The sequence below is a fragment of the Triturus cristatus genome, chromosome 5_1, assembly GCF_964204655.1.
Source record: "Triturus cristatus chromosome 5_1, aTriCri1.1, whole genome shotgun sequence".
Classification (NCBI taxonomy): Eukaryota; Metazoa; Chordata; class Amphibia; order Caudata; family Salamandridae; genus Triturus; species Triturus cristatus.
This window is the reverse complement of record NC_140587.1, coordinates 566,013,071-566,033,478: the sequence shown is the minus strand read 5'-3', so window position 1 is coordinate 566,033,478 and position 20,408 is coordinate 566,013,071.

Sequence of the window (20,408 nt, the reverse complement as noted above, 5' to 3'; positions counted from 1 at the left end):
CGAATTGAGCCCCTTCTTCTGGGCATTGCTAAGGACATAGTGGACACTTTAAACACATGTCTAGAAGGTCTATTAAAGAAATGTTCAATAATTGACAAACTTGCCCACTTACACACTTTGCCCCCAGAAGTACATGAAGGAGGGTCTGTAACTGCAGTGACTAATGGAAGTAAGGGGTGTAGAATACAGGATTCTAGGCCCCTCTATAGCGAGGCAGGGCAAAAGAACGACAGGCCGAGGGACCCAATTGCCCCACATAACGGTCCGGAGGCAGCTACTCTAATTACTACTACTGCCGTATGCCCCCCTACTATTCAACCTAACAACCCCAATAGTAAGTGGGATAGGGCCAGCCAAGTTAATCTACCTCCTGAGGCTGCCCCATTTGTTGCCATCTTTGTTGGGGTCCCATTACTTAAGGAGGAAGAGGTGGAATCAGTCCCTGAGCTTATGGAAAAGGCCCGTTTCTGGTGTGATGATCTGTGTTGTGGGGCCAAATTGTCGAATAGGATTATCTTTGCCAGGAGGGTGGACTGGATAGGGAGGCGTCAAAAATTTGTTCAGGGGGACTGTGTTATTGTAAATTTTGAAAGGGCCGACGTGGATAATAGACTCTTTTGGGATGGCTCAAGCATATCAGGAAATGTTTATTTGAGACCAGTCCCTCTGGGCTTTTTCTACCCCCCTCCAATAAAAATTTATGGGGATGAACGTGTAGTACCAAGAAGGCGGGGGTTAATATCAGCACCGGGAGGGCCACGTATTGTTACGCAGGATCAAACTTATCCCTCAAGAATTAATATAGAGGCCCCAGTGCATCCGGCCGTTCCAGAGCCTAGCCGTACTGGGGGTACTGGGCTAGTATTGAGCAATCGTTATGCCCCCTTAGTGGGCATACACGAGATTGAGGAGATTGACTGACTAGAGGATAGGGGGCATGCCCCTATGGTAGGGACCTCTGAATTCGACCCTGTTCCTGATGAGGCCGGGGTCTGTAAAATCCTCAGTTGGAAAGTGGCTGGTGTCAGAGCTAAAAGAGTAGATGACACTTGGGTTAGCTTTGTCGCCAGCCATGACATTATAGCACTCCAGGAATCATGGGATACCTCGCCCGGTTTTTGGTTGGATGGTTTTTCCAGCTTTGTTAACCCGGCCATCCCCAGTAAGGCTGGTAGAGCTAAAGGGGGTCTTATCCTCCTTTTTTCACTTAAACTTAAGGGGGAGTTGCAACTGGTTAAAAAATGTTCCCCAAACATTTTAATTGTGGAAAGGGTGGTCTCCCACAGCAGGAAAACTTTTTTTATTAATTGTTATAATTCCTGCAACAGGGAAAACGGAACTGATCATATAGCCTCCCTGGAAACCTTTTTATCTTCTGTCAGTCAAGATTATAATACTAATGTCGAGTTCGCCCTATTGGGCGATTTTAACATTCATCCCTGTAATAATCTATGTAGCACGGCCAACCTTGGGGGCTCATCGGGTCAGACGGTCCCTCATTTTTAACATACCAAGGCAGGTGAGGCATTGGAGGAGCTAACAGCTAATTTTAACTTATTTGAACCTATGAGTACAGAGGGGGAGAAGAGATCAGTCACCTACAAGGGCTCAGATCCTGGGTCAATTATAGACTATATTTTTGTGACACCAGCAATTTTACATGGGTCCTTTTCTTACGCCACAATTGTATCCCCTTTTAGTGATCACAACCCTGTCCTTTTTGAGGTAAGGTGGGGGGACTTTATGGGGTCAATGCCCGGTTGTACCATGAGTAGGCTCGCACTTCGTCCAGTGGCCCAGGGGAGAAGGATAAAGTGGGCTAACGTGGTCCCGGACACATTTTATGCAAATATCCTCCCTAAATTAGAGGGCCACATGATAATCTGTGAGGATCCGAAGGCAGCCAATCATGAGATAATGGGTGCATTCGAATCCATTTGTAATCATATTTCAATCGACTTACCGGCAAAAATAGGGCAGGGTGCTAACAATCATCGCCGTTGGTTCGATGCAAAGTGCTCGAGAGCACATAGATCACTTAGGACAGCCCTCAAACACAACCCGGGAGACAAGGCAGCCATTACATCCTTAAGGACAGATTACAAGTTAGCGATCAAATGTCGGAAGGATGATATAAAGATGGCAGCCTGGGATAGACTTCTTGCAGCCAGTCAATTTTGGTCCGTCATAAATGAGCCATTTTTCTCAGACCAGGATAATAAAGTCATGGATTGTGTCATTCCGGATGACATATGGCTGACCCATTTCAGTACAGTGTACGGTGCCCCGGACAAAACAGCTCCTGGTTCTACGTTTATAGTCCCCGAGGCTGGACCAGTTATCGTTAATGACGTAGAAGTAGAACTAGCAATTGTGGAGACAACGAGAAATAAAGCTCCTGGGCCGGACAGGGTACCAGCCGATTTTTATAAACATTCCCCGAAGTTATGGGCCAGAATATTGTCTAAAAATTTAATGCAGCTAATGGTAATCTGATGCCCCCCACTTGGGCCATATCCATAATTGTGCCAATCTTTAAAAAAGGACGGCGCGATGACCCAGGGTGTTACAGACCCATATCCCTCCTAGACTCAGTTATAAAAATAATAGGCAGGGTTCTACTGACTAAGCTGAGGGACCGTGTTGAGGGATGTGGGGGCCTGTCCAATATCCAGTATGGGTTTAGGGAAAATAGAGGTACCCTGGAGCAGTGCTCTAATTTACACATGTTGATCACCAAATATACGGTAGCCAAGGAGGGGTCGTTATTTTGAGCCTTTATGGACCACTCCTCGGCTTTCGACTTGGTGAACAGGGCTAAATTGTGGACTATTCTTTTGGAGCTGGGTATAGATGGGGCACTGATTAAATTTATGGCATCTCTCCACCAAGAATTGTTTTCCCAAATAAGGGTCACAAACGAGGGCAGGTGTACCACCCGCTTCAAATCGATGCGGGGTGTGCGTCAAGGTTGCATTTTAGCCCCACTCCTCTTTACCATCTATATAAATGGCTTGGGTCAACATCTGGAGGAGGTGGATGCTGACGTTTCACGCATAGGAGAAGCAAAGGTACCTGCCCTCCTATATGCGGACGACAGTGTCCTCATAGCTCGTACTGGAAGGGGCCTGCAGCATTTATTGGATGCCTTTGGGGCATTCATGGACAGGCTAGACCTCAAAGTGAATGCTAAAAAATCTCATACTATGGTTGTTGGATTCCACAGGAACAAGGGCAAAATGAAAACAATTTTTAAATGTAAGGGTGATGTTGTCTCTAGAGTGGAAGTTTTCCCGTACCTGGTGGTGCTCTTCAATGAGAGGGGCACATGGGGCCCACAGATTCGGGCAAAGAGTTTATTAGTGGCCAGATCAAAGGGGGCACTCATGGGGTTTACTAAAAGACTGGGAGCTAGGCCAATGAAAGCCCTTTTAAAGGTTTACAACGCAAAATGCATCGCAATTGCGATGTACGGTTCGGCCTTGTGGGGTTATGCACATATGGAGCTCATCCAGAGGGTGGAAAACAGGTTTTTGCGAAATCTGTTGTCCGTGCCCCAATCGACCCCGAATTTCTCAATCCATGCGGAGGTGGGTCTTGATTATGTCACAGACAGACTAAACCTGGTGCCGTTAACATTTTGGCTAAAGATCTGGCACAATAAGGAATTAACCCTTAATCATGCCATCTTAGCTGATGTAATGTCCCTGGACCACTTTAAAAAGGTACCGTGGTTAGATTACCTGTGTAAGTCCTTTGCACAATTGGGACGCCCGGACCTCTTCTTAGAACCTTCTGGAATTAGGAAGGTGGATTTGAGTCTGGTTAAAAAATTATTCATGGAAAGGGCCAGATTATCCCAGGAGGAAATAGAACTGCAGAAACCGACTGTGAGATCCCATTATATGTTATTAGGCTCTAACTCTCTTGCACAATACCTTGTAACTGTTACTAAGCCATTTCATAGGTTTTTATTGGTAAAATTTAGATTTAATTTGATTCATTTTTATTTTGGGAACTATCCAACCTGGACCAAACCTGATCTAGCAACACCTTGTAATTGTGACCAATTTTCAGTCCAAGATACAATGCATTTTACTATGTTTTGTGGGCATTTTCTGGACATCAGAAAGAAATATCTATTGCCAATACTGAAGGAGGCGGGCTTCACGTTCGTGAGGCCGGCTTTAGTTTTTATCCAATCTCTAAGTAGTGTCCGCATTACATTTTGTGTTGCTAATTTCCTAGTAGCGGCATCAAGGATAACATTAAATAATGTACCCCGATTCATGATCCAATGAAATTTTAATTGTATTACATTTTTATGACAGGATATTTTCATTGTATCAAATGTATTATATCACATATATATATATTAATGTTTTTATGCCTTTTATGATTGTTATAAATTGAATAAAGTGTATTTGACTGACTGAGTAACACAATCTCGTGCGATTCATGAGTAAGTAATGACACCTCAGAGACAAAAATGTTTTGTTTTTTTAAATAATTGGTTATTTTTCTTTCCTGATATGCACTATCACACATTTCTTTTTAACACTATAATATTTTTTTTTCATCCAATAGGGGAACCGTATTTTTAGACTAGAAGGTATTTTACCCAGACTCTGATCCTGTTCCACAGTCAGCAGATTTACCACCTAGCTGTTATAGGTTTTTTATATTTAATTTCAAATTTAATTTTAGTTTATAATTGTCTATGATGATCTATCTGGCATTGATGCCTTGATTGTATTTTGTAAAAAATGTTCTGTCTATTGTATATATATTAATAGCAGAGACATCATTGGTGATTTACAACAAAATCCTTTTCCAGCTTTGTTAAACGTATACAATTGATTGATGTATTACGTTGGGACACATGCAGGAGTCAACTCGTTTTTTGAACTACCCACCATGGTGCAGTATTTCTTTAGTGTCCATGTGATGTCAATTGAATCAGCACTTGCACATTAAAAATCTGGCACATTGTATGTGACGTTGTCATGTGAGCAAGGCTCTGAGGAGCCGAAACGTTATGGCCGTCGCTTTTGGCAAATAAATACTGATTGCACTTTACCTTGGTCCGTGTACCCTGCTTTGTCGACGTCCGGAGGATTACCGAATTCAACAAGCACGGTAATCAGGATATATATATTTATATATATATTGCATCCAATCCTGGTTTTCTCCGATGAGAAACAGGCACTGACTCCGTGGGATTACTTCAAAAAGATTCTTTATTCCATCCAAATGCTTAAACCCAGACGCGTTTCGGCGGACGAGTCCACCTTGCTCATTGTGTCTGGCTTCACTCAAGTGAGGTCTTTTAAAGTTTTCAAACACTCGTGAAAAAACACAAGGGGTTCCCTTGGCAACCAAAAGGTCAGTGAAAGACATAGAAGAATTCTTAAATCAAATACTTGTTTTGACTCACAATAAAGAAAAGGAACACAGACCACTTGTCAAATATTATCAAAATTGAATGTTAACAAGTGTATAGATCACATGTTTCTCATTTTTGAATGTAATGAACTCTGTCCAACTCATCAATTTGTTTTTAAGGAAAATGTAAATAAAACTTCCAAATAATACAATGACTTGATTCGGATGGTGAGCAAGTTGCCCAAAAACGAATCCATCCAACACTCTACACATGTGCGTAGAACAATTAAGTAGTATATATATATATATATATATATATACACATACATACATATATAACCTACTAGCAATAGCCAGTAGGTAGTTATAGTTAGGATCAATTTTTCCATGAAATACCAGCAGAAGGCTTTTCCACAGGGTAAAATCACATTAGAACACAACAAAAGTCCTAAAATTACTATGGAATAAGGACAATCCTGCGCACACATACAGTTTATCAAATCAATGTTGACATGGGTAAGTACAGAAATGACAAAAGAAGCATCCGCATATGAACTGGTAATTCTGTTCAATAGGCGTAACCAGCCGACACGTGTTTCGTCGTGGAAAGAGTAGACCACGGCTCTTCAGGGCTGTAGCTTTAGCCAAAACGACAGTGGATGCCCTCAACCGGTGATAATTCCAACCCGGCTGGGTAAAGCACTAAGTGAGAACGGTAGGTCAATCAGGCCAGACAAATCGGTATAATCTCTTCATGTTCGAGCGAAAGTAGTCATCAAGATGCCAGCCGCCAGTAACGTAAAATCAAGTCTTTAAAGTGCAACGTATTCAACATGTACTGGCTCTGGCCCGTGAGTATAGGGCAAAAGTTTCAGCACGAGAAAGTCTATGCGACCATAAACATGGTGGAAGGTATGTCAAGACGTCCTGGCGGCATCAATTTGGTGTACGAGTGATAAATTACTATGGTACTATCAGCAAATGATTTATATTGTAACTAAAATCTGTTATCACAATTGATATGTTCTCCTTTCTGTGACCCTCAAAACCTGCCATTCAGTACAATGCATTTCAATAGGGTGCTATCATGTATATTAGCTGAACTAACTATAACGGGGGAATTCCAATGGTTTTGCACGAGTGAAATGTCCAGCTAACTATAACGCCCCTGAAACCTATGTTTTTTTCAGTGAATTTCTAAGGTTTTTTAAATGCTAATTCCTAACTGTAAAGTGCCTGAAACCTATGTTTTTTTCAGTGAATTTCAAAGGTTTTTTTAAATGCTAATTTCTAACTATGCCTACAGAGATAGGACATGTGAAGAAAGAAGAAAAAACACACAGAAAGAAAAAAAAGAAATGCAGAAAGAAGCAACAGAAGTCATCCGTGGCGCTTACTGGAGGTACCTGGTGGGCTAGTTTCCCCCCCGGGACCCTCAGGATTGAAGAGGAATTAATTATTCAACTTAAAACACGCCACAAGGTGTGTTTGCACACATGTCACCTCAGGCCCCGCCCCCTCCCTTCACCACTGTGCAAACGCGCCCCGTGGTGCGTTTTAAGTTGGGAGATTAACTCCCCTTGAATCCTGAGGGTCCCTGGGGTGCAACTAGCCCACCAGCTACCTCCATTAAGTGGCACAGAGCTGCGTTGCAGAGAGGTGTAAAAAGGGGTGTGGCCTCAGAACACCTCTCTGCAGCGCATGATGGCGGCTCCTGGTGGGCTAGTTGGCCCCCAGGGACCCTCAGGATTGAGGAGGAATTAATTCTCCAACTTAAAACGTGCCACAAAAAAAGTAAAAAAGAAAGAAAAGGGGGCAGGGTAGGAATACCCTGACCCCCCAGATATGGTGAGGGGTCTCACTGAGACTCCACAGGGGTTTAAAAAATGAAAAAAACATTTTTTTTAAATGTTGCTGTGAATTCATGGGTGGATCCGCAAATCCACTGTAAAATAAAAAAAAGACATGTCAGCTCCCGTGCATATTTTTCATTAAGCCCTCAGTTGGGCAAAATCCCAGGGGCATGGGGCATGTTTTATAATAATGTGGGGAGTACCCATGAGGCACCCCCTGTGCTCCAGGGACCACCACCTCCCTGAGGCAACACGTAAAATGATGAGGGGGACACCCTATGTTCTCCCCCGGAACCATGAGGACCGCCACCTTCCTGGGGCTTGAAACCTAAATAATGCGGGGGCTGCATGGACCTCACCACAGCCCTGGGGACCACCACCTTCCCGGGGCTTTAACTTTCGATAATGGGGGTGCGCAGACCAGGGCAATTAACACTGTAATGCGGGGGGCTGCGCAATACCCAGCAGGGGTATGCGGGGGGCCATGCCACTCTGTAGCCCTGGGGACTGCCACCCCCCCCCGGGGCTCAAATGATATAATGGAGGGGTTCTGTTGTGGGCCATCCATAGCCTCGGGACCACCTCCTCTCCGGGGCTAAATGAAACAAAGGAGGGGGCTGCGCGCCCCCCCCTCCTGAAGCCAAAGATGACCCTGGGGTCTGCCACCCCCAGACCAGCTCCTGCAATGTCCCAGGGTGTCCACTGCGGGACGGACATTGCAGTTTTCTATGGCTTGGCAGGAGTTTCACTGCTCCTGCCAAGCCATAGCAAACTCCTCTCTGCTTCTAGTAAGCTAGAGCAGAAAAATGCTCTCACTTACTAGAAGCGGAGCAGAATTGCATTTGGACATGTTCAGCAGCTCCCTCTGTCCAAAAGCAATGCCGGCTCCTGTGGGAGCTGACAGGGACCACAGGGGTCTTCAGGCTCTGCGGTCCCTAACCAAGTGTCTGGGTGCCCTGGGTAGGACCAGGCCACGCCCCTGAGGTACTGTACCCCGGGGTCCCCTCCTTGTGTTACAAAAAAAGGGGCAGGGTCTGTGAGATGGGGTCCCCGGGACCGAAAATGACATGGGAGGGAGGCTGCTCTGCCCCCTCCATTTAAATGATAAAAAAGATCAAAAAAGAAGAGGCCGGGGTCTGGGATGGGGTCCCCAGGGCCAAAATTAGACCAGGGAGGGGGGCACCGTAGGCCACGCCCCCTCCACCAGCAATCTGCAAACACACCTCCTGGCACTGCTGGTTGGGGGATTAAGTCACCTTGGCTGCTGAGGGTCCTTGGGGGCCAACAAGCCCTTCTGTTAACTCCCACACAGCCTGATTGCTGAGAGGACTTCAGAGGCCACACCCCTTTCTCCACCGCTCTGCAAATGCACCTCTTGGCACACTGCTGGTTGGGGGATGACGTCCCCTTGGCTCCACAGGGTTCTCGGGGGCCAACAAGCCCTGCTGTTACCTCCAGTAAGTCCCACACAGCGGGATTGCCGAGAGGTTATCGAAGGCCACACCCACTTTCTCCACCACTCTGCAAACACGCCTCCTGGCTCACTGCTGGTTGGGGGATGAAGTCCTCCTGATTCCAGAGGGTCCTTCGGGCCAATTAACCCTCCCGTTTCCTCCAGTAAGTCCCACACAGCACGTATGCTGTTAGGCAGTGGTTTTTGAAATGTGGGGAGCACCCCCTGGGGGTGGAGTCATCTCAAGGGAGGAACCAGTCCACATCACCCCAGTGGCAAGCAGAAGCCCAAGAACGCACTCACTAGTGGTTTTCATTAGTGCATTTGGTAACATGTTTCTGTCATTGTGCATTTTTGGCTTTATTTTTAAAGGCAGGTGGGCTTTTCCTGAGAATGGCTCGGACTTGTGTAAGGTCACAGTGCACCTGCCCCTCACTTTGAATTGGAGGTGGCACATGGCCTGTGATGTTTTACAATTTCAGCAAGGGTTTCTGTTGTATTTTAGTAATGCATACATGTTTAGTATTTTAGTTTTATTAGCCAGCATGTGGTGGGTGCCATTTTGTTTGTTATGTCACATTCAGCCATTTGCAACCATCGGAGGAGGTTGCTCTAAATGACACTGAGGACCATGTTTTTAAGAGCCTTTTCAGGCCCCAGGCAGATTTTCTCCTCACTGGTGGAGGCCGCAGTCGGGTTAGAAATAATAATTTTCACCTCTGCCTCATGTTGGAGGGCAGCATAGAGACTTGATTCCCATGTGAGCATCTGACTTTAAAAGGTGGCCACTCATGGGTCCTACAGTGGGCTGCTTTACTATGTGCTGTGTTGTACTTTTAAGCAGACAATAGGGTTGCCACCTTTTCCAGGGAGAAATACTGGTGATATTTTCAGGTTTCAAAATTCTGCAAAGGCCTGAACAGGATACTTAAATAGAACTTTACATGTACTCATCTGTATACATTTTTGCCATGCCTGTCTTTGTTTACTTATATTATCAGTCAAGTATTATTAAGAGAGCTCCAGAACGCATTTTAAACTGCATTCTTCTTATAATTACTGTTTAAAGTATCTACACATAAGGGGAAAAAGTACAGGTGTCTGGCAGTTCTGCTACGTTTTGTATTGGCCGGTTCATTAAGAGGTAGTAGGTTTGTGACCTTCCATTGCAAATGTTATTTAACAGTTTCTAGAACTTTTTAATGCTTCTCATTGCTTTAAAGTGTGCAATTTCTGATATCTAGCTCTTTCCATGCACTTCATTGCTTGTTTTTGGTCATGGGAAAGTCTCACTCTAAAGGGCCGATTCTGATGCGGTTTTGAAATCATTTCAACCAAATCAGTTTGGGAATGGTTTCCGACCGACTCTGATCGGGAAAGTCTGACCGACCAATTACGATGCATCCGGATGCTTCCAGATATGATTGGGTCGGACTCCCATTGACTTCAATGAGAGCCTATGTTCTGACCGAATGCATAGGCTCCCATTATAGAAAGGGGTGGCTGGGGAAAATCGGGCACCCTGTGGCGTGCACCCCCTGGTGCCTGCCACACTGTGCATGCCTGGTAAGGGAGGACCATGGGTAACCCCACCGGCCTGATTGGAAAGGCTCCGGGTACAGGGGGCCCGCTACAGGCCCCCAAAGTCTGATTCCAACTTCTGATTTGAGTCAGATGGCACGATTCGGAAAGGCTGTCTGAATCCAGCATCATTATCGGTCCTTCGGAAATGCAGCCCGTAGATACGTACGAGTCTTCTCCGTACGGCTCGGTTATTCCGAATGCCATCAGATTCAGATTAGGATATCCCTAACACCTAACTCTCATTGTAATTGGTCGGTTGGAAACCTTTCCGATTTGGTTGGAAAGACACGTTCCCGATCCTATTCGGACAGAGCAAATGCCATTAGGAGGCCTTCCAAACTGCATCAGAATCGGCCCTTAAGTGTTGTACCTTTGGTTGTTGAATGTCACTCCTAAGCACACTAAAAACATGGGAATGTGACACATAAGCATTCTGAAAACTCGGCACTATGGTCTGGGTGCAAGTTTGCAGGGCTTTCAGGATAGGATGTTGTAAGTATAGGTCAGGATGGTGTTTTGCAGAGAAGAGCTGAATGAGGCTTTGGTAAGAAGACCTGGATGAGGCTTTTGCCCAATGGAATTACCAATCTACTGCTGATTTAGTTAGCCTTCTTACCCTTGTCTCTATCTGCCCTTTTGTATGTTTGAGGGGAGGTCCGACCCCCAAACATTTTGCTCAAGGGAGCTTGACAGAAAAGGTTTGAAGACCACTGCTGTAAGGACTTCAGAGGCCGTGGCTTCTTTCTCCACCACTCTGCAAAGGTGCCTTCTGGTGCACTACTGCTTGGGAGATGAGTCCTCTTGGCTGTTGAGGATCCTTGGGGGGGGGGGGGGCAAAAAGCCTTCCTGTTACCTCCAGTAAGTCCCTTACAGCGGGATTCCTGAGAGCTGTTTGGAGGTACCGCCCTCTTTCTCCACCACTCTGCAAACGCGTCTACTAGTGAAACAACCATAGAAATTCACTTTAAAAAACAAAGGTTACAGGGACTTTATAGTTAGGAAATAGAATTTGAAAAACCTTAGAAATGTACTGAAAAAAAACAAAAGTTACAGGGATGTTCTAGTTAGGAGACAGAATTTAAAAAACCTTCGAAAAGCACCTTGTTGTGGAACGCGTGGGAAGCCTGAGGGCCCCTGTCGCTGCCGGATCCCTGCCTCCTGCAGAAGCTGCCATTGATTTTGGACAGAGGGAGCTGCAAACATGTAGCTCCCCCTGTCCAAATGCAATTCTTCTCCACTAATGCTCTTGCATCCATGAAGCGGAGCAGGGTTTGCTATGGCTTGGCGGGAGCAAGTCATAGCAAACTGCAGTGTCCCAGGGTGGACTCCCCAGAACATTGCTGGAGTTGGCCCTGGGGGTGGCAGTCCCCAGGGCCATCTATGGCTCCATGCGGAGGCCACGCGGCCCCCCTCCAACATTAATTTAACACTAGGGAGGTGGCGGTCCCTGGGGCTATGTGGGGCCCACGTGGTATTCCGCATTTGTGCGAGTTAGCCCCGGGGAGCTGGGGGTCCCCGGGGCTGCCCGGTGGGGGCTGGAGCCCTAACATGCATCATTTTGTAATATAGCACCGGGGAGGTGGCGGTCCGCCGGGCTGCAGGGGGCTGCATAGCACCATCTGCATTTCCTGTGGGGCCCTGCGTGGGACCGCCATCATTATTTTTCATTCCCCCCAGGACCTAGCCCACCCTGGGGCCTAAAATTACAAAGCACGGGAGTCCGCTTTTTGTTTTTTTTGTTTTTTTTCATCCAGAGTTGCAAATCCAACACGTCTCCCGCTGAAAATTAAAAAAAGATATTTTTTTTTTTTGGCCCTGGGGAAGAGGCCTAGGGGGTCAGTGTGCTTCTACCTGCCCATTTTTTTAAAAAATAATCTTTTTTCTTGTGACTCTTCTCTTAAATTGTGTGACATTGTATGTACTCTCAACTATATGTAATCTGATAAAAATCAATAAAAAAACAGATTTAAGTAAAAAAATAACATCCTTTGAATTAAAAAAGAAGGAAAGTTTGCCTTGGATTGTAAAATTCTGCTACTTCATGACACCTAGTGCCAACATAAATAAATAGTTGGAGCGACCTGGCAGAGATGGCGACACTGACAGTTGTCAATATTTAATTAGTTACTGAAAAAGTACATATCATGTAAATCAGATACTAATTGCCGATATGTTAGGTGAAATCGATAGTGTGGTGTTGTTGCACACCAGTGCAGAGTAGATCGCGACCCATATATATGGCATTTAGATGCATCACTATGACACCAGCTACAGCCGGACAAGAATTAATCATAGACCATCTAGTGTGCAGAGATTTGATTAAAACTAAGAAGCTTAAACATTCCCTAGTGTAATTTGAATGGAGCCAAACGGTTCCTCAGTGTAATTTAAAATGATCTAGGAAGTTCCTCAGTTTAGATTTATGGGCATTATGAAGCAAATGTTGATGAGTTATTGTCTTACTATTGAAATGATATAGATCTATGATGGTAGCATTTATCTGCTAGCCCATTGTGTGCTATCACCATAACCTAAGATGCAGTTTAGTCTTCCACAACTAGGTTTTAATAATGTCCAATGTGGCCACCAAGCATCCTCGCTTAATGCTGTAATGTTGAGTTAAAATTGAGCACATATAACTGTGCAAATGCAAAGGTTTCTAGGGTTTTTATCATTTTCAAAGGCCTCTGAAATATTCCAAAAGTGAGGAGAAAAGACCCTGTGAAAAGTTCCATTAGACAGCAAGAATTTTTAGCTTCTCATCTATTCATGGTGGTGGCTTCTAATTACATTTTAGTGGTTAATAACACTGAAAACCTCATAAAAAGTGCTCATTGGGCTCACCATTGCCTACTTCAACTATTGAACTAGAACCCTGGTCCACTTGTCTAACACGTCACTAGTTTAACTTGTTCCCACTGGTAATTAGGGATGTATGTTCAATCCTTTGACCTATCACTATATCAGGGCCACTACATCAAGTGCCACTACTTTGCCATCCTAATGGGTAGCATTTTAATAGAAATTAGAAGATAATATAGCTTATAAACATGTGCAGAATTATTGTGTAGATTTTGTTGAAAATGAAATGCATTTAAATGTAAATCTCTGAAGTAGGCAAACATATTTACTTACCAGGCCTGAAAAGCTGAAGAAGCATTGCCTAACCCAAAGTTGACATGACTAAAGAATGCTAACATACAGCAAAACGTTTGTTTTACAGACCTTTTAATGGGCATTTTTCGTAATGAATAATAGTTGTAAAAAAGTTTTCATATATTTCAACAAATATTTTCTATCTATAAAGAGAACACTGTTAACAAATGATTAGAAATTAGTATTTTAAATGGGTAATGAAGAAGTTCACATATGTAGACTCAGCATTTAAACTAGATTTTGGCATTTTTAACTGACTTGTATTTCCTTTCAATGAACAGTTGTTGCACAAAATGTTTTCTTTTAATTATATAGCTGTTTCAACTTCTACATAGATTATTGTTATTGAAATGTTAGAAATGTAGTTTATATGTGGGAAAGTAGACCTGGATGAGAGAATGACCTATACTGAAACCTAGAATTGATAAATGGTAATTACAAATGTAACATTTCAGTCTGGGGACTATTGTATTTCCTTGAGAAGATGAGGAGTGATCCTGTTCTTAAGACAGCTTCGAAAGCTGATTGGCTGACTGAAGAGGAGAAGAGCAACATGTTGCAGAGCTTCATGAAATGTGTGGTCCATATTAGTGTGTGTTCCTAGAGTAGGTTATAACACTTTTTCAGACCATTTTTCCGTGCCATTTACTGTTAGAACAGCATAAGTCCCAGACCTACCCTTCTCGGTAAAGAAGATCCAAGTTGTAGGAGTTTCAAATAAACAGATAACAAACCCATTTTCAGAAAAGGTTCCTGTAAAAATAGTTTCATTTGAGGAAGACCATCAATTCATGGTGTGTGATTTGAGTCCTGTGAATCCGTTAGGGAGAGATTTATTGGGCAAGTTGAATTGTACAATTTCCTGTACACCGGATGGTGTTGAGTTTCAAACTCATGATGAGGATGTTGTATTTAAAATGGCCCAACAAGAAACATCTGTAGGATTGTATCCATTGACGACAGTAGATGACTTGTCTCCTGATTTAAAAGAAAGTGTTGCCACAGAAGTATGGGACTTTACAGGGAAAGATATTGGGTTAATAAAAGAAGTAGAACCAGCCTAAATTACAGTGAAACCAAATGCTGCATATCCAAGGATACCACCATATAAGCTGGCCCCAGAAACAGTTGCAGGAATAACCCTTGTAATTAAAGACACATGGAGGAAAGGGATTCTAAAAGAAATTGTTTGGAGCCCTTGCAACTCTCCAATCATGGGCTATCAAAAGCCTAATGGTAAATATCGGATTGTTCAAGACCTTCGAAAGAATAACAGCATTGTTGTTCCATGTTGTCCAGTGGTACAGCATCCAGCAACCATCTTCTTTCAGATTTTATGCACTGCAGAATGGTTTACAGTTGTGGACCCCTCCCCAGCTTTCTTTTCTATTCCATTGCAGGAGAACAGTAAGTTCTCATTCTCTTTTGTGTCCTGAGAGAGAAGGTTCCACAAGGGTATACAGAAACCACCTCAATTTGCAACCAGATCGTTAGCCTCTGCAGACGCCTTACAGTTCAGTTCTTGTGCAGTATATCGATGACCTACTTGTGGCATCAGATACTAGAGAAGCTTGCAGATAGGATACGATTGCACCATAAAATCACCTGGTTGAGAATGGACATAAAATGTCTCCAGGTAAACTGCAATGCTGTCAGAAAGAAGTCCAATAGTTGTAACATATCATTGAAAAAGGAGGAAGAAAGATGTCACAAGAGAAAGTTGAGACTATTCTTCAGATGAACCTACCCAGAACACAAAGAGAAGTCAGAATGTTTTTGGGAATGGTTGGCTACTGTAGACAGTGGATGCCGAACGTTTCCCTAGTGGCTAAGCCTTTACTGAGACTGACACACAAAAATGTGCCTGATTCGCTTCCCTGGCACCACAATTGCTTGAATGCTTTCCTAGAGCTGAGGGAAAGTCTCTGTCATGCACCGGCACTAGGAATGCCTGTATCAGTAAAATGTTTACATTGTTTTGCAATGAGAGAGAGGGGTCCACTCTCTTAGTGCTTACCTAGAAGCATGGAGATTCACTTTGAGCTGTGGCTTATTTTTCAACTACCCATGACCCTATAGCTGCAGGACAGCCTGGGTACCTTTAATCATTGGTCGTTGTTGCAGTCAGTATTGGGGGATGTGAGAACATAGTGATGGAACATCTTTTAACTGTTATGGTCCCTCACTCCGTAGAGATATTGCTCACTAGAACAAAAATACAGTATATGACAAGTAGCAAACTTACCAATTATGAGCAGCAGATTGTTGCTAATGAGAATATTGTTCTACAACGCTGTCAAATTTTGAGCCCATCTATCTTGCCGCCTATAAAGGAGATCAACAGTAATGACGATGATGTTGAGCATGACTGTTTAGATGTCACGGATGTATGCACCAAGCCAAGGCAAGTCATTAAAGATGAACATTTTTATGAGCCTGATTATATAATCATTTTGGACAGCTCATATGTGAGAAATAATGAAGGCACCTTGAGAGTAGCTTATGCTTAACTGTATTGTTCATATTCTGTAGAAGCTTCATGGCTTCAAGGTGTTACCTAAGCACAAGTTGCATCTGATTGCCCTTACAAGAGCTTGCGAACTATCAGCCCAATTGAGAGTGGCTATATTTACAGATAGTCAATATTGCTTTGGTGGGGCCCATGGGTTTGGACAATTATGGTCACAGAGAGGTTTCATGACCTCCTCTAGTACCCCAATTAGGAATGGGGAACATGTAAGAAAACTGCTTTAGGCACTACAAATACCAACAGAGGTTGCAGTGGTTAAGTGTGCAGCTCACAGAACTGTCAGTGATTATATTACAGTTGGAAACAGGTTTGCTGATGAAGTCGCACGGTATTGTGCACTTGTGACCTGCACTTTTAACGGGGCTTACACAAATTAATCTGAAGACACAGCATTTTATTTTTTGATGCTGTTGTAAGTAGCTGACGCATGGGAAGAGCTCCAGAGATTGCAGGAAAATGAAGAACAGCAGGTGTGGATCAGATCAAGATGTGTGAAAAATACAAATGACATTTGGAGTTCCGCAGATGAGAGCCCATTGTTGCCAGACAGTCTATTGTTTCCCATAACACAACATTTCCATGGTACAAACTTATAGGAAGAGATGTAATGGTGAGATTATTCAGACAGAATTGGTTTAATCCTGGATTTAGGATCCTTGCAGGACAACTATGCCATTGTTGTATACATGTCATCAAATGAATGTAGGCAAAAGAACACCAGTAACACTAGGTCACATAGAAAGATCAGATGGACCCTTCAACAGGAATGAGGAAATATGAATTTTGTGATCAGTTATGTCCCCTATCGTAGACCCCAACGGCTCCATGTACATGCTATAAGTACATGTATGTTCCCTCCTACTCCAGTTTTGAAAGACGCAAATATATGTGCGTCCACCGTCAACATGTCCTCTTTCAGACCCGCCATGAATGGGTCAGATATTCCATTCCTAAGTATGAAAGGCCACCGACTTTATATGGTTCACTTTCCACATTTTACAGATTCAGGCGAGTAGGCCCTGAATTCTGTCATCGAGCCTTTTTCTGCCTTCTGCCTCTGAAAGCTCCAGTCCGAGCCAGCATCTGTATCCATGAACTTTGTCCTACTCCCTGCGCGGCTAACGGTGCCTGATCCAGCCAGTTGCCTGCCAAAAACTGTATTTCACCTTCAAGATTATCTGCCTCGCTCCTCACCCAATGCATTCCTGTCTAGTAGTTTAGGTAAACATTCCTTCAGCTACCGTGCAAAGGGGCCAGGCCTCGCTGTCCTCATGCAAGTAATTCATAGCCCCGTTACCATGGAATATTCCTACCCCCTCGCATCTAGTGTAGACACTTAGACGCTTGTACACGCACTAACAGTCAGTATAGTCAGTATAGAATAAGATTCTATCCTAAGAGACCTTTCCTTTTGGATAACACAGTTCTTTAAACATAGGATATTAGATATGATTTGGGATTAGGTTGACATAACCCCAGACTTCTGTCTCCACATGTAGAGCTAAATGTCAAGTCCCCTTCACTCTCTAGTTGCACGTCAATCACATGTCATGCGGCTGCGCACGCATCTCTGCCAAATATTTCTGCTGACATTGCAGGATTCTTCTATGGATCCACCCCCTTGTGACATCATGTTTAATGACGTATTTTAGTTACACCCATGTTTACGCCTCTAGTGATTACGTATGCACAGTTTTTCTGTATTATCAGCTGTCACGCCTCTTGCATCTGTTTCACTGTAATGCCTTTTCTATAAAAATGATTACCTGTCAATAATATATGCGCCCTTCCTTCCTGAACTTTCGTGGTGATGGAATAGAAGGCCCACAATTCGAATTGGATTCCTTTGTATAGGAATAAAGCCCTTTAAAACCTCTAATACCACGGATTCTGCCTCTTATTTTTACTGAGTTATTCTCACTAAGACTTTACCGCATAAAAAATAGTACCGGTAACGAAATATTTACCACATAAATTGGCGCCCGAACAGGGACACTTTCTCATCTCACGCGCCGGCGGTGCGTTGCAGGCCCGGTCTCCTGCCACAGCTGAACGGACAAAAAAAACGCGTACCTGCAGGATTTCCTGTATCTCCCTCCGGCCAAGCGGGGACGACTGAGGCTGCGATCAACACCCAGACGAGGCGGTGAGAAGTGCGAAGTATCACGACCAGAGCCTAGCTGAGAGAGCAAGATCCGAGGTATACAGAGTCCCACCAGGTTCCGAAGTTCCGAGTCCAGTCGAGTCGAGTCCAGTCCGGTCCAGTTTCAGTTCCGTTCCGAGGCCTTCCGTTCCGAGCTACCCGGTGAGTACCATTACCGGGGAGGCACTTTACGTGCACATAGTCTGTGCCGGTCAAGACGGGTTTGGGTACACAAATCCGGTCTGCACTGTTTCAGCAGTGTATCTGTACTGCTTAGCAGTATATATAGTATGTCTTGCATATAAATAAGTATTATCTAGTATCAGTATAATGTCAGTAACTAGTTTTCTATTAGTTATCATTGTTCGTAAAACTGTTAAGCGTTAAATGTTTTAAATAAGTTCTATACATTGTGGTGTGAATGACTGTTCATTATTGTGTTCATCGTATAAAGTGTGTTCTAGAAACAAGATCTAAAAATGCCGCTCTTTTCGAAACTAAGACAGATCAAAACTAGAAAAGGGGTACTCGAAGAAGCTGTTCCCATCCCACCTAGGGACACTCCAGGATACTTTATGTATCATAAGCATGGTCTAGATGCCGTATTATTTCTTGATTTATGGGTGGACTACACCAAGGATCTGCCAGAGAGTCAGAGATGGCCCGCAGCAGGGACCTGGGATGCAGATTGCATCATGAGAGTAGAAGAAGAATTATGGAAAAAGAAAGCCAGACAGTCACAGAAAGATGCCATTGAATTATGGCGTAAAGAATCATATAGACGTACAGAAAAAGCACTCAGACAGGAAGAAAAAGGTAGAGAGAATTCAAATAAAGCTCGAGAAAATCTATTACTTGAGGAAGGTACCCGAGTAAACTCAGAACAAGTAGACAGACAAAGAAACGCCCTTATGAATGGTATGTATCCACTTCTGGCCGAAGGGTTACCTAAGGCTACTCCGGAAGTACCAAAAGGCTTGCCACCTCCATTGTTTCCGATAAAAGCACATCCCAAATCACATCCCAAAACAGCAAAGGACGTTTTTCTTTCCTCCTATTTAGACGACGCAGCTCCCGAGTATGCTAATGCCATACCACCCACATCGCTTGCCGATGGTGTTCAACACCAAGAGCATACGTCTGTACCCCCGCAACTACAAACTCCTACACAAGTTCCAACAGGCCCGTCCGTCTCTACAGTTTTTCCTGCATCTACAATCTCTGTTTCACCTTCAACAAATCCTTTCACGTCCAGCACCCCAGACGGTGCTACAGGAGGTACGACAGACATTTTTTCTACGCCACCCAGAGGAAATAAATTTTCCCTTAGAGAATTAGCACACCAACGTACGCCCAAACTAGCAACTCCCGACATGCTTAAGGAACTTCTAGTAGATTGTAGATATGATCCTGTGCCCGGTAAACGGGACGAAATGCTGCTGTCATCATTACGTATTCGACGAGCTGCAATATATTTAACGAAGCTACCAGGAATGACTACACATTTAGAAAATATGTATCACTTTGTCCAGTCAGGGCGAGGTCCTGAAAGTATTAGCAGAGCCATGGAGTACCAGAAAGCGGAGGTACAAGGACAACTGTTACGTTTCCTCATAAACTGTGTAATCAGAAATCAAGACCGGCCTGGGGTAAATCCGGAAGAAATGCAAAAACTTGTCACTTGGGGTCAGAATATATCAGAAGGGAGACATGATAAACAGTTATGTATAGTCGCCATGTATCGAAAGATCCGCAAAGAAGTAGAAGGAATACACGAGGAAAGATTAGAGGTAGACGCCGCTGACCTAAACAGAGAAGAGGAGGAGCAAGAGTCAGAGCAAGTAGAAACGATAGCTTATGTAGGTAGAGGAAAACACCATAACAATACCAGAGGTTTTAATGATCCGGTACGTCCAATACGTCCAGAATATAATAGACATTTTCCAAACCCTATGCTAAATACAAAATCACCTGAACACTTATTCCAGGCCGCTGATAAATTACTCCGAGATCGAAGGGGGTACCACATGCTCGATTCCATGGACGAACAAGAATTAGCCAGGTCAGCAGTACAATGGGCTGACAGTCCCGGCGAATACAATGATGATGTACTTACACACACGTTTCTGAATCTAGACCCATATGAACAGCGCTTAGCTAGTATATACATGATTCAACACCTCCTTATATTATATAAAAGCCAACACTCCGATCCAGGACCCTTACCTGACATATTGACAGAACTACTCACGAATATATGGAGAGGGTCAGGTACTGATTTGATTAAGGAAATTCTAGAATCCC